Consider the following 27,214-nt stretch of genomic DNA (forward strand, 5'->3'; position numbering starts at 1 on the left):
AAAAGTTCTTTTACCCTTTCCCTTTTTAAAAAAACCCAAAACCCTCCATTTGCACATTCAGAGGGTGGTCCGGACTGAACGACCTGAGAGAAACCACACACTGCGTATGTTGAAATAACAAAAATACCTCTTAATCAAGACTTCCTAATTGTATAAGCCTTTTGAATAATACCTGGATGAACATATAGACTTCTTACATTATTTGAATATCAACCTTTTTGAGAGTTAATCGTTCCATATCACACCTGGGTAGGGTTACTCATGCTGATTGTGTGGGTATAGAATCATAGAATCATAGAAGAGTTAGGGTTGGAAAGGACCTCAAGATCATCTAGTTCCAACCCCCCCACCATGGGCAGGGACACCTCACACTAAACCATCCCACACAAGGCTTCGTATATGGGCATAAATAAAAAAAATAGGCCAGGAGTCTGGGCTTCATTCACACCTCACAAACAATTCAAGGTTTTGCCCCATGAGTTTATAAATCTGTGGAGCCTTCACAGTTAAATGTGATTTGCTTTGAATATTTCCTGCCCACAAGTCCTAACATTTCAGTAGCAATTCTTGCTGCTTCTGTCCATAATTTCCCCTGTCATCAGCTTCACATTTCTGGATCTGACCTGATGTGAATAACTACAGGAGATGATTATTCGTTCAGTCCTAGACAGGGAAGGAAGCGTTGGCTCCCTAGTGCATAAAATATGGGAGATCAAAGATAATGTGTTTTGGAGAGGGAAATTGCATTACTCAACACAAGTAACACTCCCTCCAGGATCCAAGAGAAGGAAGAATGAAAAACAGGATAGAGGGTTTATCTATCTCTGGGAAGCTCTTCTGAGGAATCATTTCTTCACAAATGCTTTATGTCACATACAGTGTACTGGTGTACAGCCATTAAACCCCCTCCCAATAGTAGTGTCTGAATGATGATATTCCAAACTGACAAATAGTCTTGTATTAAAAAAAGACTCTTGAATCTATTTTTGGGCCAAAACCGAGGGGTGTTTTTTGGCATTTTTTTGATAAATAGGGCAAATTCTTGTCGTCTTATAGGCCCTGACCCTTTGGAAAGGCAATAGGATGAGGCCTGGCAGTTCAGGAAAGCACAGGCATAGTCCACAAGCCAGTCATGTAAATTCTCCCACAGCTACATCAGTCTGGCACATAAGCTTGGTACAGCTCATCTACTTCATACAAAACCTTTGCCCAGAATCAGGACATGGTTGAATATGCTTTACAAATAAATCACTCCTGAACAGCAACCTTGCAGGGTTGTGTCTTGTAGCCAGAATGAGAGCAGAACTCTTCCTCCAGAAAAGACAAGGGATCATGCTCAAAGAGAAAGCAGAACATGTGTAATGGGACACTTTGCCTCATCCCTAGGAGAAAGACATCACGGAAATGCTTGAGGAGGCACATGTCATCTTGCCCTAAGCTCTGAAGGTAGCTCAGGCTGTGGCACCACCTCCAAAGCTGGGAGGACCCTAACCATGTGGTTGTCACTATCATGGAATCATGGAATCAATCAGATTGGAAAAGAACTTTAAAATTATCAAGTCCGACCCCGACCACTTCCCCCAGTACTCCCAAGGCCACCACTAAACCGTGTCACTGAGGGCCATGTCTGTACAGTGTTTGAGCACTTTCAGGGATGGTGGTTCCACCACCAAGATAAAAACCTCCTTATAGTCCTTAGATCTCCTTGGCTTTCACTACTCTTTGGATTTTAATTTTAAGCATCTTCCAAATTGTGAGGGGTATTGCAGGACCTGTGTCCTGCCCTGTGCAAGGTATTGGTCTACTGATAATTTTTTAAAGCAGTGTTTTATCTGTGAAGAAAGCAGTGTAAGGGAAAAAAAAAGCAAGATACATTTTATTCATGCCTGTAATGTAAAGAAAGCCTGGTGGTCTGGTGTGGGTTTTCTGAGCTCTGAACAACATGTTTATGTGTGTTATCTTTCAACTGTTTTACATTTCCTTTTCTGAAATCTCTTTTAATAAAACCAATATCAAAACAAAGTGCCTGGGGAACAAGTGTATGGCCAGAGATACGCTGACAAAGTGTGCAATAAATGTTACTGCTTATCTGGAGAGCTCCATTTATGTGGCGCAGCCTCCACAGTCAGGTCACTGTGACCTACGGATGAAACCCGAATGATGAGACTCTGCAAAGAAAATTCTCCTGTAGCCTCCTGGAGAGTTAACAAAGCACAGAAAGGGATGTTTGCAACCTCTTAAACAGGTAACTTAGCAACACTGATCTGTCTTTGTTTTAACCAATCTCTTCTATTATTCACATTTCTTATGAAGTAAGACATAAATCATTGACAGAACTTTGATAGGCATTTTTCTCCTTTTTTAACATGTATTAATGGCTCTTTTTATATGATGCACTCTAATTTTCTTTCTGTCTGTTTTCTAGCCAGGGCTTGGAGCTCTGTTTTTTGAGTGTTCTGTTCAAACAATTGTGTGTCTGTGTGTACACATCGTATGTGGGAGAGAGAGGCCACCCATAACAAGGAAACAGAGTCAAACCCTAGCTCTGACTCACGAGAAAAAAAAATCAGAGTTGTTCTAAGTTGGAGCCCATTGCTAGCATGCTCCAAAGAGCATCTGACAGTCAACAACATTGTAGTACCTATCACAGAAAGAACAGTTTGGGTTGGAAAAGACCTTAAGATCATCTAGTTCCAACCCCCCTGCCATAGACAGGGACACCTTCCACTAGACCAGGTTGCTCAGTTGTCTGGCCTGGCTTTGAAATACCTTCAGGTTTTCCTCCCTACCCTTATATGGCACTTGTATTTCAGTCTCCACAAACCCCCAGAAAATGCCCAGTTAAGGAGTTACAACTGTCTTCGCCCTTATGGTACTAATAACAGAGTGACATAAAGAGACTGTGCTGGCAGTGAGGATACCATAAACAACTACTTCATCTGCTTGATAGTAGCATCATTCTTTCAGCCATGCGCCTGGTGGGGAACCCGTACGTGACATCCCTGAGAAACACATATCTGGTGTTGTGATAGGAAGTGACAAATGGCGCTGCTTCGGCTTGTCAGTCTAAAGGTCATATCACAACAATTGCCACCACAGGTAAAGGTAATAGGAGCAGATAGTCAAAAGCATCAACAGAACAAAACCTTGACCCAGTAGAGAAAGTAACCATGCGCCATTTTCGTTACAACATTGCTCTGGGGGTTGCACAGATATACCAAGTAGGGCTTACTCATTAGAAGGCAGGTCTACATTTGAGCTTGTTAACAATGCAAGAAGAGGCTTTGCATCCCATTTAGAAAGTCTCCAAATCATTTGACCACATTTCTTTCCTGTAGATTCCTTCCTAATCATTCCACTGAGGACACAGCAGATAATCTTACATTAAATTTATGCAGCTTTGTTGTTAAGAAGAGTTAATAATGTGAAATGAATCATCCTTGAGGAATAATTTAACCATTCTTCCCCTCCCTGAATGAAGGAACAGAAAAGAAAGGTGGGTCTGGTGAAATGGTCAAGTAAGCACAGATAAACTTCCTTACAGATTTGCATCTATAACATATGGGCAGGGTGTAATCTCTCATTGTGTATGCAAATGTGAATTACACATACACATGCTTCTCCACAGTGCGTTTCTGGTCCAAGTACTTGGTTACGAGCATACATTAGAAAATCTGAGCCTTGTTGCTCTAAAATATTCAAGCCCAGGAGCAGGATTTTACAGCTGTCATCTGGATAATTAAACTCTTCATTAACAGTTGTTCTCGAACCAGTAGGTGACCTTTAATTAGGGATGAAAGTACTCAGGGATGGATTTCAAGCATTAAGAAACTGCAGAGGTACCCTTTGCCCCTCAACCCCCCACCACCATGTCCATTGAATACTATTTGTAAAGCATTGGTTTTCCAAGAGAAATTATGCTGCTTGAAACAAGAATATGTTTCCAGGTACACGAAAGCATTCCAGGTGAGTGCTTCACTTACCCTTGTTGTAACTAAAATGCTGCATTTTCTTTTTTCTCTTTTGTGGAGAATATGCCATGTGTTACCTGGATCTTTTTTACACCAGCCTGGGCACTGGCGCAAAGTTGTATCCACACTAAAATAGAACAGGAGCAATAGTAAGATCACAATGAGAGCAGTGCACAGATGGGAGCATCCTGTATTTATGAGTAGGTGGAGGACTGCAGGACAGGATTGAGCAGTATGTGCTTTTCTGTTGAGTCACCCGTATATCCAGAGCTAAAATGCTGCATTATATATTACTTATTCTGGCTGAAAGTGTTCAAGGGCAGGGGCTCAGAGCAACCTGCTCTAGTGGAAGGTGTCCCTGCCCATGGCAGGGGGTTGGAACTGGATGAGCTTTAAGGTCTCTTACAACTAAACATTCTATGATTCTATAGTTCCCAGGTAACAAGCAACAGAAATTCACATGGGAAAATCCTACGGATAAATAAACTAAGGAAGTTCAAGTCACGGGGGTTTATTTCAATGTTAAAGAACTGTGTTGAAGAAAAAAAGCAAAAGACTGACACAAATAGCATGTATATGCTGTCTCCAGAGAAGGGGCCCTCCAGGAGCCATATTGCACCAGCACCAGTCACCTCTGCATTGCAATTCTGTGTATTACTTGTGAGCTACAAATGCCAAGTTAGCTTTAAATGCTCCCAGTTTCTTCTTCTTTTCCTGCTTATTGCTATCAGGACAAACGTGTCCCTTGGATATCTGTATGCTTGCCTCCTCATTGCCTAAGCTTTACAAGTTAGGTCCTTCCCATGACAATGGTTCATGCTGCCTATGCTTAGAAGTGCTCTGCTTTTACCTGCAGTCAGGTATGAACAGAGTTCATGGCCCTTAGAAATACTCCTTCAGAAATCAGCAGCTGGAAGGCCAGAATCTACTCACTGCTCTCTGTGTACTGGGGTGCACATGTCTCCTTACACTGCCTTCCAGTTTATCTCCCATCTTGGCTGGTTGAGTGACTGCTGTGAGGATAACTGACCCTTTCCCAAGTTTAAAACATTCTGCTTTGCAATAGTGACTCTTTGAGTGGGCTGATTTCAATAAACCAGGGTGAAACAAACAGACCCCTCACCTCATTCTGCCCCTGCACATTCCCTGGGCTTTGCTGGGGGAAAGATACCTTAATTTTACACAGGTGATTCTGAGTTTTCTTTCCTACGTTGCCAGCTGCATCTTTGCCTTGTCCCACAGATGTCATAAAGCATCCCTAAGTGCTCTGGGGAAGCCTTTAAATGACCCCCACAAGCTCCTGGACCCATATCAAGGATTCTGTGATACACTCCACTGTGGAGTCTCTGCTTGTACCTACAGGGCATGAGGCAGTGCCCAGACACCAAGTTAGCAAGGACACCAGAAACAGTGTCTTTTCCCCTTGCTCTGCCTGGGCTACTATGTTACTGTGCTACAGAAAGTTAGGAGAGCTAACTTGTCTGGACTCGGCAAGAACTGGGTTGAGCTACACTTCATTACAGAGATGGCCTGTCCATGGCCCTGCTTTTCCCACCACAACAAATTAACCAAGGTTTGGCTTTTCCCCCCAGCAACTTCCACTTCTCCTGCTCCCCAACATTACCTTTCTCCTGGACTACTTGCTCTCTCTTCCTTCACCAACCGCTGCTGCCCACACCACCCCTATTAGCATCATCTTCCTCCCTCCCGTGGTCGGTGGCACCTTTACGCATTACTCCACCTGACTCATTAGTCACTGAAAAAGCTTTCAAGGTGTCTGTGTTCTATCCTTTAACAAAAAGGTGTTGTTTACCTCATAGCAACGCTGCCTACAGAATATTTTCCCAGGCATTTAACACCATTGTATTTCATGCTCAGCTTCAGTGCCTGTCCTACACCATACTGTTAATGAAGGCACCAGCTCATTAGTGCCTTTGGTCCTGATTTTGATGTCGCTCATACTAACCAGACAAGCTTCTTCATTCTCAGATCCTCAAAAGAGACCTCCCATTTTGACTGCCCTGTGGTAGGTGATAGTCCTGTTTGGATGTTCATTAGTGTCAGCAGAAGAGACCTGCTTCTGTCTATGAGGAGGGTTGTCTGTGGAAGTCATATGAAATTAGGGAGGAAATGGGCAACCTGCACTCAAAACAGCCTAGTCATTGCTCAAAGACCTCATGGGGGGCTTGACTGGCAGCCAAAGCACAACATACATGATCACAATTTGGCCCCTCTCCTTGTTGCTATAGGTAAACCTCCACATATCACGTAGCATCATGGGGCAGCATCACCTTCATTGCTAATCTTTTTAGCAATCATCTTCACTGCTAAGAACTCAGGGTGCTGAAGCTGCAGTCTGTAAAGCATTTGTCACCACCAGCTAAAAAAGGTCACTAACAGTTAACTAGTTAAGTAATCAGGCAATCAATTATGCAACTAATTAGATCTGACCTAATCCCTGGAAAACAGCCTTATAGGAATCCTTTACTTTGATTCCTCTTTAGGAATAATTCATTATCAAATGCACCTATTTCCTTTCAGTGAAGGTCCCATGTGAGCCACAGCCCAAGTGGCTCCTGGCTGCTTCTTTCATAATTAAAGACCCTTTGTTGCTTTTTCAAAAGGTGAGAGACACCACCAGTGCTCTGTCTGGCTTCCTCTTGCCTGGCAGACACAGATGGCGATGCCAGAGGCTGTGAGCGAGCTGAGGCTCTTTGCATTAATGCTCACTTCCTTTGCTCATCGAGTTACTGCAGTCTCCACACTGCCCTCACTCCTGCAAAGCTCCATTCAACAGTTGCATGTAGACAACAGTGAAGAACATGGAGCAGAGACCTTGAGACGAACCTAATGATTTAGGTACCCAGGATTCATGGACATGCACAGGGAGACCTTCTTTGAAGGCTTGAGCTTTTAGCATCCCTTTAGACTGGAAAACTGTCTGGGGGGAGTTATGGGTTTGTGTGAGCCAGTATCATCACATGCCCTATTTCAATCAATACTTAGCAAAGGTCAGTTCCCAGCAATGCCTCCTTGGCCCCTTTCAACAGACTATAAGAATAAAAGGGCTTCTGAGGGGTAAACCTGGAGAAGCACTCACTGCTAGAGTGTGAGGAGAATCACAAATCAGAGTGGGAGGAGGTGAGATAATGTCCAGGAAAACAAGATGCACTTACCTGGAGCTTTTGCCATATGAGAGAAATAGAATGATTTTCTCAAGGCTGCACCCAGAAACCAGACAGTATCAAGGCAAAACCTTCCGTGTCCTGAGTTCTTCAGTCAGTCAAGAGAAGGAAGGAATCATCTGTCTGAGAAGAGAATCCTAGCGGGGCTTTCAAAGGCTTTATCCCTTTCTTAGTGTCGTGAAACTGGAGAAATGGTGTTAAGGAAGGAGGGAGGGGGAAGAGAAAGAGAATGAAATTTCTCTTACTTAAAACTATACAACTAATGAGGGGAGTGAAAAATTCTTATGAGCCGACTGCACTGAGGAGGCTCATAAAGAAACCCAGTGTTTAATTTTTCTAAGCTGGGCTTCCTGCAAGCAATGCTCTGCATAAAGTCTGATATTCATCCCTGCCCAGAGAACCATCACAAGGACTGTTTCCACAATAAATGACCTTTAAAGTGGGGCTGACACGATGTGTATGTTTTGCGCTGGCCCTCTGCACTGCAGCAGATTGCATGTTGAGCAGGGAATGCTTGTCTTTCATCTGTAAAAATTACCCAAGCCTGCCCCATCGCCCCTGGCCACTCCTAACACACGTTTGTTTATGTGCCCTTTTGGCTCTGATGTTCTGCATCACAAAATAGCACCAGAGCAGCATGCTGCTTTAAAGAATAAATGCTGGTAAAACTCTTCCCTGAAAGATAGGTGGCCTCTGCCTATCACCTGGGACTGGGACAGGCTATTTGGAGTTGAAAGTCCCAAAAAAGGAGGCAAACAGGGTACAGGAGCAGCTGAGCTCGTGTCTGCTCTAGCTCCATGGAGAAAAAAAGAGGGAAGAAAGCCTGGGGAAAGGGAAGGGTTGGGGTTGGGTGTCTCAGCCTGTCTCCATAGCAGAGCTGCTCCAGCTCTCAGAGCATCTCTATGGCCTCCTCTGGACTCGCTCCAACAGCTCCACATCCCTCTTGTGTTGTCCCCAGAGCTGGGCACAGAACTGCAGGGGGGGGTCTCACCAGAGCACAGCAGTGGGAGAAGAATCCCCTCCCTCGACTCTGGGGATGCAGCCCAGCACCCCCTGGGTTTATCTCTGTATTTTCTTTCACTTGTCATGAAACCAATCCCTTTCTAACCAAGTCCTTCCTACCACCAGGAAGCCTGTCTGCACTGAACATCCCGTTTGCCACTCTCTCAGTCTTCCTCTGCCTGGGGGGGGTGTCTCCACTAGCAGCAGAGTAAACACTCTTCTCACCTCGTGTCTGCGCAGAAACAGGCATGCCAGGGCCCCATCCTGCTCGCTGGATGACAAAATCAACAATCGAGGCAGTGTTTGTGGACTGACTCGAGCCTCTTCTTCACCCTGTGGCTGTCATTGCAGCTGCACAGCCTGGCAGAATCACACGGGTATGCAAGGCATGCTTTCCCCCGGCGGCATGTTGGGCACTGCAAAACGAAAGCAAGCTCTCAGTGCTTTCGCAGACCTGCTTTTGATCGCGCACCACATCAGAGTGAGCTGCAGAGAAAAGCACATGAAATAATTGAGCGTGTATGGTCCCAGTTACTGTGCGGGCATTAAAGCAGAGCAGACAGTGAGGGCTGCATGGAGGAAAGAAGACAGTGGGCTAGGGAGTCACAGGTTCGCAGAATCAATAGGGTTGGAAGGGACCTCTGGAGATCATCTGTTCCAACCCCTCTGCCAAGGCAAAGCCACCTAGAGCAGGTTACACAGGGCTGCACCGAGGCAGGTTTTGGATGTCTCCGAAGAAAATCCATGACCCCCTTGGGCAGCCCACTCCAGTGCTCTGCACCCTCAACGTAAAGTTCTTCCTCATGTTGAGGTGAAACTTACTGTGGTTTAGTTTATGGCCTGTCACTAGGCACCACTGAAAGGAGGCTGACACCATCTGCCTTTGAGATACTGAGTTCCTGCCCTCCCCTTGCTTTCACACAAGTCCTTTGTGCTAGTGCAGAAGCTTTTTATGCATGGATGCATGATGAGCAAGGTAGCAAGAATGGAGCTGGGGAAATAAAGGTGCTGTGCTTTGCTCCTACATTGCTCTGGATAGTTGTTAAGAGCCAGGACACAAAGGTAAGATGGTGCTAGAACACCATTAACTACACAACAGCACGATCTGCAGGCCCTGTGGAAGCAAGCTGAGCCTGGCGGTTATTCAAGGGCTGGCCCTAGCTTTCTGAGGGGTCAAAGAGGTAGAGCCTCTGCTTCTCCCCTAAGCCTACATATTCTATATGTTTACCATTTTACAAGCTAAAGCATCCACTTGCTCAGAGCAGGGGAAAGCACTCAGTCCAGCCAGTTACGAGGATCAGGCGTTTGCAGTGCCCATGGCTCTGCCATGGTTACAGCTCTTTCTCATCATGCCTCCTCCCTTGCTCCCCAAGCTGCACCATGTTTCTCTTCTGTAATCCACTTCCATGTTTTCCTCCACCACCCCCCAGGGCAGGCTCTTTCTAATAAAGTGCTTTCCTGTGCCTGCCCTTTCCCTCCCTGTTACGTTTCTTTGACCCAGCCAAGGTGCTTCACTTCCCATGGGAATATCCTCAAGCACACAAGAAGCTTAGAGGGGAGATCTGAGGGGCCCAGGGCAGGAAGCCTGAGCTTGGTCAGAGGCTGATGGGTGGGGAATATTTTCTTGAGAGATTCAGAAGAGAAGAAGAAGCCTTGGCAAGCCCAACGGATCCCTGAGAGTGAACCTGGGGTGGACCTTTGCAACCAAAGGCTAAGCCCTCCATAAGAGCCAGGTTTAGATGGAGATGGAGGGGTAGAGATGTTAGCAATTATGAGAGCTGACTGTCACCTTATTTACAGGACGTTGGCTGGCATTTAATAAGAGCAACGCAGAGTAGAGAAAGCTGCTGTGCTTTAAAAGCCCTGCCAGAAAACAAAACCACCACTAAACAGCCTCTGGCCACAGAGTCAGGCTGATGGATGCATGTGCCCTGTGCTCTGCAGACAGCACAGCCAAGCTTCCAGCACCAAGCAGCCACTCCAGGAAGCAGAAACGCCAATTGCTGGCAATTGCCATGGACATGCATTTCCCCTCTCTTCACATTCCCTAGCTCTTTGCACATTTTTTCTCCACCCGTTTATCCCTGCAGGCAGAGAGCAAGAACTAAGCATTCGCAGCAGGGGACCTGTTGGTGGGGCTGTCCCTACCGCTTGTTGGCTCTTGCCAGTGGGGTTTGGTGGGGCCAGAGGACAGGGCAAGCTTGCCCATAGGTGTGCTGTTTCCAGCCCATGTCTTATGCACCTCAGGCTTGCACAGAGGTGGAATGGGGAACTGTGATGCACCTCCTTCATCCTTGGGAAATGTCCGAAATGCCCCACAGAGGGACAACAGCTCCCTCCTGCTGCAGCTTCTGGCTCAGGAGCCAAAGGCAAGAGGAGTGAGCCATGTGAGATAGGGCATCTCAGGGAGCCAGGGTCACGAAGCTCAGCTCTGCCTCAGCTCAGAGCATGATGTGGGGGGAGGTTTTGCCTGGATCAGCTATCACTCCCAGATGGCAAACAGCAGGCAAAGCAGCCTCCGACAGGGCACTGTCTTTTGGCTGCTTCCCCCATCCAAGGTCAGCCCAGTGCCAGGGAGTTTCCTCCTCAGCACTCCTGTGCCTGGAAAATGAGTTACTCCAGGACTGACATTGCAGTGTGCTCCCACATGCAGCTGCAGGGTGAGTTATCTAACTGCACAGATATTACTGAGCTACAGACTGCAATGCCTGTTTTCTTCCCGAAGTGAAAAAAGGAACGTTACATCACGCCTATATCAGGAAACACTCCTTCCCTAAGGACAACAGCAGAAAGTTATCTCAAAAAGTATGGTTAAAATGCAGCAGTGCTGGCAGGTAGAGGGCAGCTCCTTTCACCCCAGCACCCGTGACCTTGCCCATGTTATTTCTCTGCTACCCACCCATGGGACGTAACTCGATAGAGAGAATGGGGTGTGCAAGGGAAGCTTTGTGGTCCCACCTGCGGAACAGCACCAAGATGCTCCCCAGGCATCTCCTGGGGGTCTGAGCAGGAGGATAAAGGACTATGAGGCTCCCATTCAAGTTCGACATGGAAGGGTGAAAAGGGAACTCAGGGGATGCTCATACAGCCCTAACCCACAGCCAGCCCTGCTAACCCATTGGAGGGACCTCAGCACAGGCAGGTGATACTGAATTTATCCCATCTGCAAGTGCTCAGCATCTGCTGCCTCCTGCACACCAACAGCATCTGAAATGTGCACAGGAAAGAAAATAGCTGTAACCAGGCTGAGTCAGATCACTGACCATGACTCAGGCTGTAGCTGCTCCTGTGCTATGTAAAAGACCCCCAGATTTCATTTCTCCTGCCCATACAATTGAAGCTGACAGAATTAGGATGCATTTAATACCAGGTGAGAAGCTGGAGACAGTGCTGCACACATGAGCGAACCCTTACAGGAGTCTGACAGAAGAGATTCGCTCACCACAAAAAGGCAGGCATTCATCTTGATATATCTTCTGTCACATACTGCTGCAAATATGTCATTTTGTTGCTCTTTCTCCTCCCTCTCAAAGTAGCATTCCACCTAGAGGGAAATGCAGAAAAATAGACGAGTTTATTTCCAGCCCTGTAATAGATGCACACTCACTTTGGGATTTCTCTCTGTGTGCACTGGTAAAGATTGACACAATGCTTTCAAGGGTTTTTTAAATGCATTTCCAGGTTTTTCCATTTATAGGACAAAAGTCTAATTATATCAATAAAAAGAAAACGTGCTCTGGGAGTCAAACCTGCTAAAGTGAGTTTCCAACTCCTATAGAAGGGCCACATGCTCGGGAGGAAGATCCTCAGAGTTGCTTTGGGAAGACCAAGGAAATAAGTATTTTCCACGTCCTTGGACAAAAGTTGACGACCAGGTTCCACGTTTTTAATAGAGACAGTTTGAAAAGGGCTGCAGCGAGATGGTACTCACTGTAGATTCACCCTTCATGGATTTAGTGATATCCGATACTGGTGATTACACTGAGAAACTGCTACTGAATCCTCTTCAATAAGAAAACCTATATTGACGTTTTCTGAACTGCCAGCTGTACTGCTAGTAAAATACCAGGAATTTAAGTGCCACGTACTGACCTAACACGTTCACTCCTCATTCGTGGGGGCAATGATACAGGAGATGCTTTCTTTTAAAAACATAGGAAAAGTCTGCAAATTAAAACAGCAGCAGCAAACCGCCCCCCCCCCCCCCCCCCCAGACCAAAGCTTCAAACCACCACCATGTTCCCAGAGCTATTCTTGGAAAGGCTGTCATATTAGTGTGAAATCTCAGCGAGGGAATGTATGCAAGCATTCTGCTCAGCATGAACCCCGAACACCCACCGCGCTGCTAGATTAAATGTAATAATGTGTTCCCAAAGGGAGATACACCGCGAAACAAATCACACAACCCTTCGGTGTGTTTTGACACCCAGAAGGGAAAGGTGCCAGGGGAAGGGCTGGGGTTTCTTCTCCACAAACATACCAGATCCACAATAATGAACCATGAGGTCCAAGAAAACCGCGCAGGCAGACTGCTGCAGCAGCAAAACACCACCACGGGAGGGAGAAGTCAGTCTCTGAGGAAGAAGGGGCTCTCTATGGGTTGGTTGCTCCCATCAGAGCTGCTGCTATCATCTCCAGGACCATAAAGGTAGAGCCTTTGCCCTGGGAAATACTTACTTCTTATTAGAAGCAGCGTTATTGAGTATACACATTTGCTGAGGAATTAACTTACGTTTTTGTTTAACAGGAAAATCTGCATGCAAAATGGAACTACTGCAGTTTGCTGCCTTTCCTATAGAGGACTGGAAACTCATTCCAATGGGATTGCCTGAATTTCACTAGATAATGAGCAAAGGAATATCTGCAACAGAAAGCGTGCTTTGTTCATGTGCTCTTAGCATATGTGGATTTATTCCTTAATATTTCCTTCCTGTCACTGAACTTGTAAATTAATGAAGCCTCGAAAATAGAGGCCATCCTACTTCACATCCTCCATCGCTAAAGCTTTCACAGGGTCACAGGCAAAAATTAGCCTTCTTTCTTCAATATTGCTGCATATTACATTATTGCTTTCCTTCTGGAATCTGAAGTGACTGGCCTGTCTCTATTGGAACAGACACTCTATGGCATCAAACCTTGTGTTAATTAATTATTTCTCTGCAATTAATCAGTGTGCCCACTCCTGTAGGCAGGTTGGAGAACTGTGGTTTCCAGAGCTAAGGAGCTTTCTACATTAAGCTTATTGGGGGTGTAAAAATCACAAGGAAATAAAGAATCTAGTGCATACCAAATATCTAACAGGGACTGACATCAAGACTATTTCTATCAGCTCTTGCATGTGGGCTCATACAAACAAAGGCCCAGAATCCTTGCTACGTGGCTTTTATAAATGATCTTAAATCAATGAGATTCTGACATCAGGGATTTTTGTTGCTCTGGAGGCAGTTAAATTCTTGCATTTGCAATTTCTGCTGAAGATCTATGGTCTCTGATGTATCTCAAAGAGAATCCTGCTGGAGCTAGTCAGGAACCAGAAACCAGTTGAGTATCACACGGCTTTTGACTATGATGGAAAATCACTGCTGGGTAGAAGGGATTACTAAATTTAATCATTTCAAGCTGCAATCATAAGAAGGAAAAGTTTCAGCAATGTTTGTCTTTGCTTCACAACAGAGAAAGAAAGAAGAAAAAGACTGCTTAGTTTGGGACTATTTTCAAACTGTTCCAAAAGGTTTCATTAATGTTGTTAACTGAGCGCAAGTCAGCGTAAAGAGGGATGCTTTAAGTGTGCGAATATATTCCACACATCTGCATATGAGACCTGGCTGTTTATGGTGACTGCTCCCTAAGGAGAGGCAACTCACCTGAGCCAGGGCTTCATTAAGCTGCAAACCCTCCTTCCCAGAGGATGCACATCTCATGGTCTCAAGCAGAGATGCTCTGCAGAGAAGCTCTGCCAGCTCAGAGGCAAAGCCAGACACATTAATGATGCATTAGTGCGCCAAAGACTGCTGTTCTAGGACTCAAAGCCGCACTCCAGTGATGTAGTGTAAGCACAGGAGCCTTGCGCTGAATATTGAGGTTACATGAGGATTTTTCTTTTAGAAGCAATCTCACTCTCAGTTTATTTTGCCTGTTTTCAGTGTTTTGTTGGATAGCTTGGGAAATAACAGATTCCCCCGAAGTTCGGAATTGATCTGAAAACTTCAGAGAAATTTCATCTGACCAGAATATTTACAATTTTACCTGAAAAATTCCAAAGAAAAACTCTAGAGAATGCATATCCTGGATGAAGTAAAAAAAAAATGCCATATTTGACCTAAAAATCAAATGCTTTGGATCTAGTTTTCTGTTATATAATTAGGTCTTACAATTTATAAATCAGTTTACATCAATCCAAATTTTGTATGAAGTTCAAATGAAAACCAACTTGCCTTGTGGGCACTTTAAAAAGTAATGTAAAAGATCAAAACAAAACCTTTTGTTGCAGAGAACAGTCAATAAATTAAAACCAAGCAATTAGTTTTAGCTCTTCAAAACATTTCAGTATATTCATTGTCAGTGCATTTGTTTAATTCCTTAGCTTAGTTACTAATTAACAGCAATAGGAAGTTTCTGGTGCCACAAAAAGGCAGAGGTTATAAAAACTGCTGTGATCACTGCTGCAAGCACACAGCGCAAGTCGCTTGTAAATCTAATGATCTCAAGAGAAAACACAAGTTAATCCAGTCTTACAGATGTCAAACATGTGGACAGGTCCTTGGAATCACTTGCTGTGGTCATGCAGGACATAGGCTGAGGAAGCTGGGGCTGTTCAGCCTGGAGAAGAGAAGGCTGCATGGGGACCTCATAGCAGCCTTCCAGTATCTGAAGGGGGCCTATAGGGATGCTGGGGAGGGACTCTTCATCAGGGACTGTAGTGACAGGACAAGGGGTAACGGGTTAAAACTTAAACAGGGGAAGTTTAGATTGGATATAAGGAGGAAATTCTTTCCTGTTAGGGTGGTGAGACACTGGAATCGGTTGCCCAGGGAAGTTGTGAGTGCTCCATCCCTGGCGGTGTTCAAGGCCAGGTTGGATGAAGCCTTGTGTGGGATGGTTTAGTGTGAGGTGTCCCTGCCCATGGCAGGGGGGTTGGAACTAGATGATCTTGAGGTCCTTTCCAACCCTAACTATTCTATGATTCTATGATTCTATGATCAGGTAGCACAGCCCAGGAGGAGTGGAACTGTAGGGAGGGACGTGTAAAGATCACAGGTCCACGACATTTGTGTGTGATTTACAACACCCACATGGATAAGTCCTTGCTATGCATTCATTTCTAGTCTGGTCCTGTAGAGCTGAACTCACATTCGCAGACAGAATGCACACAGTGCACGTCTCTAGTTTGCCCTGAGAAGCCCGTGTGGTCCAAGAATTCCCCACAGTGGGAAGCAAAAGTAGAATGAGGAGGGATGGTCAGGAAATGCGTGTCAAAACACACTCTAGTTCTGCTCAAATATGCTAGTGCAGATACTACACTGAAAGCACTAAGAGAAGCCCAGGTCTCTGAAATGCTAATTCTGGCCCCATTTATATCATCTTCTCACTTAGAACTTGCAAGAGATCTGTTATGAGATGGTTTGAGTGTTTCAGCAGCACCAGCCAAAAAATGTGCATTCCAGAAGCAGTCACAGTCACAGTCAGTCAACAGTTACTATTCATTGCCAGAAGATGTGGGCTGCCCCACTTCCATTTTTCAAACGTACAGTTTTCTTGGTGACATCACCATTATCATGGCTATTTATAAATGGATTTGAAAGCACATGCCAAGGAAAGAATTAGGAATAGGAATTAGGAATAATACTGATACAAAATCAAAGAGGCATGATGAGTGAATCAAGAACAAATTCAGACAGGAAATTGGAAAACTGGTTATGATTAACAAAAATAGAAAAAAATGATACTGTGAAGGAGTCTACATAGAATTGTCAAATCAGATGATGGTTTGGGTTAGAAATGACCTGAAGATCATCCAGTTCCAATCCCCTGCCATGGGAGGGACACCTTCCACTAGACCAGGTTGCTCCAAGCCCCGTCCAACCTGGCCTTGAACACTGCCAGAGATGGGGCAGCCACAGCTTCTCTGGGCACCCTGTGCCAGCGCCTCAGCACCCTCATCACTTGTCTGAGGCTGGTACTGAAGATACACGTTTCCTTGCAGTCCCACCCTCCTGCATGACGGCATTGATTCACTACACACTATTTCAGGCTAAGTAAGCAGTGAGGGTAAGAGCCTAAAGAGATTCTGGAACAACTACTCATAACTTGTCTCTATGCCTGTGGCGAGTGGAAATGAAGCCCAAGATCCAACCAGCACTGAACTCCGGCCAAAACCAGAGTCTGACAGCAGATTTGAGACAGAGTGCAGAGTTTTTAATTCCTGGTTACACTTCTAGTTTATTCTTTATGCACCTCTACGCAGCACATTTCTCCTGAAAGATACTTGTACATTTTGAAGGCAAAGGCGGTGAGGAGTACTGACTATGACTAACATCACGGAGTTACATTACCCAAGTGCGGGGGACTTTCTCTTTACATTTCTCGCAGGTTCTGCCAGTGGTGGATAATGTCAAAGCATCCTGAGCTCCTTGTTCACATGCATTATTCAAGACATGCACTTTTGTGTGATAACTTGTACATGGAGGAAGCAGGGAGCGGTAAGAGGTACTATGTAAACAATATGCGGAAAAATCTTCAGTATGTACAGAGTGTGACAATATTAGTCAATAAAGGTGCTACCAAAATTGATTGATACACCTTAATAATGCCTTTCCACCTTCCTAAGGGAGGAAGAACAAAATAGAACTGAGACTCTTCTGCGTTGGAGATGGGATTTTGTGAGTTCATATTTCTTTTCAATCACTTTCTAGGAAAGGATTTTGTACCCAGAGTGTAATATTCTCTTAAAGAACTCTCCTAGTGTGCTTCCCTTTATGAACTGACATTAACTGTTATTAAAATACGTATTTATTTACATGGACTTGAAAACAATCTTGTTTCATTTGGCTTCTACAAGTATGTGGTAATAGTAAATGCATTGGGTCACTGCGCTTTTTGCATGGCATTATCTCCTTTTAGACTCTGCTTGCAAATATAGGAATAGATTAGAGCAAAATATAATTTAATACATAGCAAAACACAAAGTACTTACAAATAAAATCATTCTTTTCCAACTGCCTTTTTCTCTTTTTAACGAGTTTTTCCTAAGGGTTGATTTCATAAAAGCTAGAGGGGGGTTCTGCAGTTTTTGCCATCCAGAGACTTTTATTGCAGGGAAGGAGATTATAAAGGTGGTTTGAGACTTCCAGGCTGAGCACTTGTGTTCGTAAGAAAGAACCACTTTCCCATAATGTCAAAGTTAAATCTGTACAGGAACACTAAAATTCTGGAGGAGAAAAAAAAACAATTAATGGGATTCTGTCAGTGTAAACAGCACTACAAATGAACTGCTTTGTCAGAAGAGCAATTTCACCGCATGGACATCCTCAACTGCCCTTCAATCCAAGTCTTCAGCAGATTCCCACTGTTTTCCCAACTGAGCTCACCCAACTCTTCAGGCTAAAACCTTTGCTCATTTAAACCAGTCAGACATTCCTCACTTCTTAGATTTTTAAGGCCAGGAAGGCAATTCTGACAGTGGTGTCTGCATGGCACAGGCAACCTCACCCACCATCACCTGCAGCTAACTTACAGATTTGCTGCACTTGTGCTGAGTCCCCTGGAGAGGTAACTGAGCATGGTTAGAAGCCTAAGTGAAGCAGCGACCCCAACATGACCATGTCTACATGGGTGATTATTTCTCTGTTTAAGAAAAAAAAGATAAATAAAGGGGGAAAAAAGCATGCAATTATATATTCATGCCCATCCTGAGTATCTCTCCCATCTCTGTTCTTACTCTCTGCTGTATTACAGAGATGGCTTTCACCAACATTATCTTCTCCTCTAGATAAACATACGCAATGAAGAGCTCTCCTCTTTACCTTGGATAAACTAGGTACACACTAACAAAAGTAAATAAAAAAATTAAAAAAGGACAAACCCAACAACTTTAATCTCTCTTTTAGGAAAAAGTCTAATGGCAGTTGAAGTTGTCTGCACAGTGAATGATTGGACCCTTCTGATTAGAAGCTTGCTTGCCCTGCAGGTTTACTATGCTCAGGGTATGTTTCCACACTTGCACATCATCTCTTTTCTGAACCCTAAACTGATGAAGCGTTAAACCAGTCCTGGAATGAGTTCTTGTGGAGAGCAAACAGACATACCCTCCTCTGGATAGCAGTTTTCCATTCACAGTTACATTTTGCAATTCAGTGGATTAATCATAGAATCATAGAATAGTTAGGGTTGGAAAGGACTTTAAGATCATCCAGTTCCAACCCCCTGCCATGGGCAGGGACACCTCACACTAAACCATGTCACTCAAGGCTCTGTCCAACCTGGCCGTGAACACTGCCAGGGATGGAGCATTCACAGCTTCCCTGGGCAACCCATTCCAGTGCCTCACCACCCTCACGTTAACTGGCATATGATCCACCTAGTAAGGGCCCACCATGATACTTGCAGATTGCCAAGATTTGCAGCAAGAGGTCAGGTTTCACTTGTTTTACAGAAATCAAAATCTACTGAGTTGACATGATTCAACTGAGCAAACTGATTCATAAACCTACAGCAATACTTCTGCTATTATTTTTAATGAATCAAAAATTACTTATGGATCCTCTTCTATTTGTACGTGATGTCTCCTCCAGAGAGTTGCTATCTATTGATCTGTCATTTGTTGTGTCATTCAATCTACCCTTTTAAATTGTAGCATAATATTAACTCTGGCATCCCTCAGCCCCCATGCTCCAAGACTTGCTAGAAATCAGTGCGAACAGTTCATAAACTCCTAAGGCAAGCCTTTCAATGCTTCTGAATACAAGCACCATAGTCCCGAGACTTTAAAATGTTTAACTTCAGTAGCTGCTGTTTAACATCCTCCCTGATTAAGAACAGAAGACAAAGTAGTTTTTACTACGCTGAGACACGAAACCATTATTCTGCTGTTTTCTGACCACAGAACAAACAATTACTGAACAATTCTGAGGCAAAGCTTTCAGGGAGAGGTAATATCTTTATTAGACTTAGACTAATGGATTTCTTTGATCATGCTGATAACAAGTCTAATACAAGATTTTATCACTTCCTGTGAAATCTGCTTTACCTGTATCTTTAAACTGTCGTGACTCCAACAGCACCACCACGAGAAAAATTCTAGTTATTTAGGATCAAGACTGATAATTTTATTCATCATCCTTATCTATGACTCTCCATGTGCCAATGCTAAGGTTTCATCTGTTCCTCGGGTGCAGCAATTAAGGTATCCATTTAAAACAAAGAGGTTTAGGCTGCTTAGCACTGTCTTTAACCTCTTTCATCAATTTGCTGAATTTCCTATTAAATTTGAGATCCTCGTACTCCAATCTGATCTATGGGAATGCCCATGAACATGTATACATGTATTTGGTTTCACATACAGTTGCTGCTCTCTCTTTTAATATGCAATAAGTTGTAGCCTGTTTTTTCGCAATTACTGAATTGCAGGGGCTTGAAATATTTCATGAAGAGATTTCTCCCCCAGTTTGTATTCTGATGTTTCAATTTTTCTCATTATGATCTTCTTTTGAGAATTATCCCTTCCAGAAAAGAAGCAAGGGAGAGAGATTCCTGGACATACCTATTTCAGTTAGGATCAGGAGATGGAATTGTGTTGGATCATTCACATTTCAGCAATGCTTTTTGCTGTCTTCTGAAGTAACCAAGTGGCCTTATCCAACAGTTATATCTAATACAGGCTTTTCTTACTGCTACGTAAAATAGATGTTTCTTTTGTTCTTAGAAAACTACCTCCCTGTTTTTAGAAAGTCTACAATTACGGTGTAAATGGAAGAATACATATGTTCCAAAACTTGAATTATTCCCTGCTTATATCTTCTGCTTAAAGGACATGAATGGATGCTCTCGCTGATCTGCAAAGGTCTTTTGCCTTCGCTCTTTCTGCTCCATTCAACCACTGCCTCCCAGATATTCTGCATGTAGCCCTTTGACCATCAGCATTAAAGAGACCTTAGCCTTTTAGAAACATACCACCCTGGGATATTAATGGCATCTTTGATGAAAAGAGCTCCTCCCAGCCTAATGCAAGCACCCAAAATACACACCCCAACTGCCCAACTTAATGTTCCTGCAGAGGTTACAGCCAGTATCTGAACACTCCAGCTATCTTGGCCTTCCAACCTCACTATTCCTGATGATATCCGACTTCTTTTCACAAATGGGAATGCGTAGTTCCCCTCGTTTATTGCCTGAACTTCTTGTGCTGGTAGAAAGGCTGTTAAAGAACTGCTTTTCTTTAAATGCCTCAGTGCCTTGGTTCTTTACATTGCTGTAACCTTGAGTTTAAGTAATACGACTAGAGCAAATGTGCACTGACAATGTCTCTTAATTCACTCTCATTTGCATGCTGGTTTTAAATCTTTGGGGTCACTTTTGTCAGCTAACTCCCCAGAAGATTGGCAGCTGTCTCAGACCCAAGGCAACTCACATACCTTTAAACCCTTCCACTGTGTGCACTCTCTGCCACCACCCCAGTGTGCTGATACCCACAGGTATAAACTGATCCTTCTCTCACTTAAGAGACACTTAAAATTAATGGTGTGAACCTTTCTTAAATGCACTTCCTCCTGTATCTTCATGTCTCTAGTCTACATCCTATGATGCTAAAGCACAGAGGTTCCCTCCTCCTCCCAAGGAGGTTCACTGCAGAAAGCTCTTCTGTATGTCCACATAGCATGGTGATATGTACCTGTTACACCAAAATTATTAACCATGCTGGTTTTGCAGACTACAGTTCGTGCAATTCAGCTATAACACAGAAGAAGTGCCTCCAGCCCAATCTGTTCAACATCTTTGTCAACAACATGGACAGTGGGATCAAGCGCACCCTCAGCAAATTTGCCAATGACACCAAGCTGTGCGATGTGGTCTACATGCTGGAGGGGAAGAGGGAAAGAATGGGATCGAGAGGAACTTGGACAAAGCTGGAGAGGAGGGACTGTGCGAACCTCACGGAGTTCGACAAGTTCAAGTACAAGGTCTTGTACGTGGGTTGGGGCAATCCCAAGCTCAAGTCCAGTCTGGGCAGAGAACAGGTTGAGATCAGCCCTGAGGAGAAGGACTTGGGGGTGTTGGGTGACGAGAGGCTCCCCATGACCTGGCAGCGTGTGCTTGAGTCCAGAACCCAACCATGTCTGGGGCTGCATCCCCAGCAGCGTCACAAGCAGGTCGAGGGAGGGGATTATCTCTCTGCTCCACTCCGGTGAGACCCCCAACACACACTCCTGCGTCCAGCTCTGGGGGCAACAACACAAGAGGGATGTGGAGCTGCTGGAGCAAGTCCAGAGCAGGCCATGGAGATGCTGCAAGTGCCGGAGCAGCTCTGCCCTGGAGACAGGCTGAGAGAGCTGGGCTGGTTCAGCCTGGAGAAGAGAAGGCTCCAGGGAGACCTTAGAGCAGCTCCCAGTGCCTAAAGGGGCTACAAGAAATCTGGAGATGGGCTTTTGACAACAGCCTGTAGGGACAGCACAAGGGGGAATGGCTTTAACCTGACAGAGGGGAGACTGAGATCAGACATCAGGAAGAAATTCTTCCCTGTGAGGGTGCTGAGGCGCTGGCACAGGGTGCCCAGAGAAGCTGTGGCTGCCCCATCCCTGGCAGTGTTCAAGGCCAGGTTGGATGGGGCTTGAAGCAACCTGGTCTGGTGGAGGGTGTCCATGCCCATGGCAGGGAGTTGAAACTGGATGAGTTTTAAGGACCCTTCCAACACAAACCAGTCTATGATTCTACAACTATTCACGAGAGCCCTAGGATGTTAGGCATTTTGACCACCAGGATTTGACCTGCTGTACCTCTAATATCTGGCAGTTATGGGCAAGCCACCTTAGCACAATGCAAAAATTGCAGCAGAGACCTGAAAGACTAAATATTCATTCAGGTATGAATATTATAAGAACCCACAGAGAGAGCTTTACCCTCCCCAAGCACTGCTCCTCCAGGTCTCGCTGCTGATATAATTAAACTGCAAGCTGGCTATTTTGCTTTCACAGACTGGTGTCCCTCAGGCGGTTCTGCACAGCCTTGGGATGAGCTGCAGAGATTAGCTCTGGGTGGGCAGCCTCAGGGATGCATTGTTGTCAACTTATCTCCCCTAACAAAGGCAATGTGGGGAGCCAAGTGAGAGTGGTGCCAGTTGCTGTGTTGTGTCTCCCTCCATTCCCCTGGCACTTACGAATCTATTTCAATTCTTTCCTTTGTCCATAGGCCAAGTGTGGTACATGTCATACCTGCACAACCCAGCCTCTTCCTCTTTGCATGGTAAGACATGAGCAAGTCACTGCAGACTATTAGCTGGGCTAGAAAGCCTGGCTTTCTGGCTGAGGAGAATGGCATCTTGCATGTTTGAGTAGAGCCACCTAGAAAAAGTGTTTGCATTTTAAGGTAGCAGTGGGATAAATCACCCCCTGGCTCTCTACAGTAAGCAAACATCTCCAGCAGAGCAGATCTGCAGATAATCAGTTCAGTGTGAGCTCTTCGTACAGAACTGTGGCCCTGGACAAATGCAGTCATTAGGTGCATAATTAAAGAGCATTGATAGAAGCAGGGAGCTTTGATTTTCTCTGCACACGAGACTTACCATCTGTGATGGAAATGCTGCATCTGTCACTCAAAACACCTTTGAACACTTAGAAAAGATTCCAAGAAATTCCCAAGAATGACCGGGGGATTTGAAGGCACATTTAACAAGCAACTGCAGGGGCTCAAGCTATTTATCCCATCAGGTCTGAGGGGTCACGTGGACAGCTCCTAAAAATTCTTTTCTGAGGAGAAAGAACTGAAGCAGATCTCAGGTACCCAGCAGTCAAATGTGTCCACAATCAAATGGCTATAACCTGAAGCTAGAAAAAAATCAGACTCTAAACCCAGCACCGTTTTTAAACAATGTTTGCACTTAATCACTGGACCAGTTTACCAACAGTTAGCTTTTCAGCCTGTTGCTTTCCTGTTCCTGAACTGCAGAAGAGGCAGAGAGCTCCTGCCATGGCCAGCACAGGTCCTTCTATGGGAAACCTGAGCAGGCACAAAAAGGGATTGTCTGCAACCACAGCATCCCCTTCTTCTGCCATTGCAGGCAGTGGAGCCACTCAAGATCATCACCCACAAGCCTACTCATGCCCTCATTCCCTTTTATTTCCTTTCCTCCAATACACTGCTCAGCCACTTCTGAACTTACATCTCTGTGGGGCTCAGCTTCTTCTACACTTTCTCAAGATGTCATATTTTTTCCTCAAGTGGGTAATACAGCCCCTCTGTCACCCAGCATCCCTGCCTATAGCAACAGTCTCAAGCTTATGGCTTCAGTAAGAAAACCAGGCAACATAACAAGTGCTTTTCAGCTCTCAGATGACTATTCCTGAGGTAACCCTGCATGTCTGAAGCCCCTTATAGGGGCCTATTTACACACAGACAGACTCAGGAAGGTCAAGGCAGACCTGTTCCAGGGAGGAGCAACACACATAATTCAAAGCACATTCAGTCTGCAAGAAGATGCTAAGATGGCTTCAGGGCCCTAACACATGGGCTCTGCAAGATTTAGCTGGCCTGACAGAGGATACTGCCTTTTCCACCTGCCTGTCTTCCCCGCTTATTCCTATCACCAAAGCAAGAGTGCAGGAGACATGGAAGGTCTAACTCCTGGTGGCACAGTTCATCGACTAGAGAGTTAATCCAAACTGCAATCGATTGCACAAGCAATTAATAAGACAGAGTGATAACCACAGCACTGCAGAGAGGCTGAATGCAGCCCAAGTTATGACCCTGCTGGAAGAAGTCTCCAGCTAGGGGAGGGAACAGACTGCTAACCCGTTAAATCTTCCCAACATGAATCACCAGAGTTTGTGCAGCAGAGTCTTTAATTCAACTATAATTTAACTCTCCGAGGCATAAACTACAAAGATCTACAGCCACTTCAAACTCCTGAGTGAGAGCATCCAGGCATGCTATGAATTTTCCTGTGTCTTCACACCTTCAGTTCAATTTCTATCTCTCATACAGATATAGACCAACAGCCATATAACTCACGGAAACTCCCAAGGAGAGGTCTGACCCCACAGGGTCTCAGTGCTTTGACCAGAAATGGGGCTTCTGAAAGGCTGTATATGCAACTCCTGCCCTGCTTCGCTGATCACTTTTACCATTCCCCTGCTGTGAGTGGGGCATTTTCCACAAAACACTGCGGTTTGTTGTGAGGAGTGAAGTGCTTACTGGTCTTGTTTGGACTTGTTTCTGTCTTTTGCAGAGATTTCTGTGCTCAGGGTCAGTATAGAGCAGAGCTCCACCTGACACAAAAACTCCTTGCATCTGGGAAGCATATAAATTTTGAATGCACAAGGTCTTAAAAACTGAGTGCCCTTAATGAGCTATGGGTCATCGGCACTTCTGCTTTTTCTCTGTATCACTAAAAGCTACTGTGAGGATTAAGGCAGCAAGGTTCAGAAACGGTTTTTACTCATTATGGGCAGTTTATGCAAGAATTGTTATTTTAGATGCACACTGCTGAATACACACCCATAGCTGGGCTTTAGGAATAGCATGTCTCTTGATTTGCCTTTTATTTAAAGCCAATTATAGAATCATAGAATAGTTAGGGTTGGAAAGGACCTCCAGATCATCTAGTTCCAACCCCCCTGCCATGGGCAGGGACACTTCACACTAAACCATCCCACCCCCAAGGCTTCATCCAACCTGGCCTTGAACACTGCCAGGGACGGAGCACTCACAACCTCCCTGGGCAACCCATTCCAGAAAGCTAAAACTAAGCTTTAACATCAATTAAATATTTTATATTTAAATCTATAACTGCTAAAATTACCCTTACCTTGTCCCAGAATGTTGCTTCTTTTAAACTGAAAAGATGGTGCTTCCTTATACACTCATTTACAGAGAGATGGTAAGGAAATGTTGAACACCAACAGAATTTCATCAAGCTTATGAAAGTTAGTATGCTTTTATATTCCCTTCAGAGGTTTGGGTTGGGTACTGGGTTGTTTAAGAGAGGGCTGGTTTTTTTTCGTACATCACCAATACCCCACTCTGAGTTTGCCAAAACTACCACAGCTCAAAAAGCAGCTGATCTGTACCTGTCAGGAATTTACACTTCTCTATGCAAACCAGCTCCTGCATTAATGCAATGAGCAATTCAGCATTGGCAGAATCCCTTATAGAAGAGGAAGCGTTAAAAGCGAAGCAGAAATATCATATGAGAAATGCCAGATGCAATTGGAAGGCAATCAGCAGGTTAATCAACTGTTGCCAAATTCCTTCAACTGACACCTTTTCTGCAAGGTTTTAGTGGTGGTCTCCTAGAAGAGGAAACCAATTTGTCCCATAATCCCTACCACAGATGATGAGCCTCAATGCTCCAACACTTTGTGGTAGCTTTGCTGGCCCCTCAGCTTCTACCTTGTCTTTAGCAAACCTGCAACACATTTGGCCAAGCCACTGCTGGCAAGCTAGAGAGAAGATCTGTACCACATCGACACTTCTGCAACATCCACCCCTGACCATGCTTTTACCACTTGCTTCTCTACAGCTGAGGGCCCACTACCTCACATTTTCTATCGGATGAGCACACAGTGCAGCAGTTACTCAGTACAAGCTAAAGCAGCATCAGCTCACGCTTCCTCTCCTTGCATTTACCTAGTCCTGCTGTTGATGACCCTTTGTAACTCAAAAATCAAACATCTTTGGAAACAAAGACTCAGACTTTGTCCTGATTTCACTCCAGCTCCCTGCTGACAGATACTGTGAACAGGCTCTTGTCTCACTTTTCTCATTAAAAGCATTATCTTTACGTAAGGCTAGAATTTAAGGCATCAGATTAGACTCCAGCCATAGCTAAGTGATAGTGTTTGCTAGATAAGTATGCTGAAAGCAGAGGGTTTGCTCTTCTGAAACAAACTGCAATGATACCATAAATAAAGTGGCACACAAGAGGGCTCAAATTGGATTTCAGCCTTAGTCGAGTGATAAAAGGGCAGCACCTCTTAACTAGGGTACAAAAAAACCTTTCTGTAAGGGGTCCTCCAGAAATGAAATCCAGTAAACACAGACAATTAAAAGAGAGAGGGAAAAGCAAAGGGCCATGCAAGGACAGTCAGTTTTCGCAGGTAAAGCGAGGACAGTAAGAGAATATGCAAAGTACCCAGTCATAAGAAAATGCATATGAGCACATCGATCACTTCAAACCACAATCCTCAAGCAAATGCTAGCCTTTTTCTCACCTCTAAAAATAGAGCTGGATCTTTAACTGTGTCAGAGGAGTAGATAATAACCATCAGGAACCCACAGAGACTTGACTACCAGCATGAAGATTTTCCTCTCCATGAGAAACAGCACAATTTTTGCTTTCCAGCCCTAAATGGGAAATGGCATAGGGGAAATCACAGTCTGCTGAGGGGAATATTTTTCCTGGGCATGGTAATAATATTTTTTTCAGCCTAAGCCACCCACATAATTGGTTCTCCTTTTTCATTAACGAATTTCTATCTCTGGCTTTAAACTGAACTACACCTAACAAAAAATAATATACATTACATTAGTAAAGTCATCCATTTGAATGGATGTGTGAGAGAGGAGAAGCAGACCTGTGGAAGAAAGAGCTCCTCTCCCATCCATCCGCATAAATGAGTGATTTTACTAATGTAAAGAGAGGTCTACCACTGTTAAGCCTTGTCAATGAGATCTCAGACAGGGCCCTGCTGTCTGCTCCTTAAAGTATATTATTTTTTGTTAGATCACCTTTGTTCATAACACGGCCATTGAAAATTTAATGTCCTTACATATATCACTGCCAGACTTTATTGCACATTCACGAAGGAAAGTAATTTCATCAAATGATAGACTATGAACAGTACTAAA

At 44.5% G+C, this 27,214-nt stretch overlaps 1 long non-coding RNA gene across 2 annotated transcripts in view; it reads right to left on the reverse strand.

Annotated features, from left to right (window-relative positions):
* LOC136014705 (uncharacterized) overlaps positions 1 to 27,214 on the reverse strand; it is an 86,338-nt gene that overhangs the window by 2,837 nt on the left and 56,287 nt on the right. Inside the window, exons 2-5 of one of the 2 annotated variants that reach the window (XR_010612835.1) lie at positions 11,601 to 11,702; positions 8,384 to 8,574; positions 7,148 to 7,339; positions 3,984 to 4,098 (exon numbers count right to left, since the gene is read on the reverse strand). This is a non-coding gene — a long non-coding RNA (uncharacterized LOC136014705). Of the gene's footprint in view, positions 1 to 3,873; positions 4,099 to 7,147; positions 7,340 to 8,383; positions 8,575 to 11,600; positions 11,703 to 27,214 lie in introns of those variants that run through there. The other variant, XR_010612834.1, reaches the window with a different exon arrangement.

Source organism: Lathamus discolor, chromosome 5 (assembly GCF_037157495.1).
Source record: "Lathamus discolor isolate bLatDis1 chromosome 5, bLatDis1.hap1, whole genome shotgun sequence".
NCBI lineage: Eukaryota > Metazoa > Chordata > Aves > Psittaciformes > Psittacidae > Lathamus > Lathamus discolor.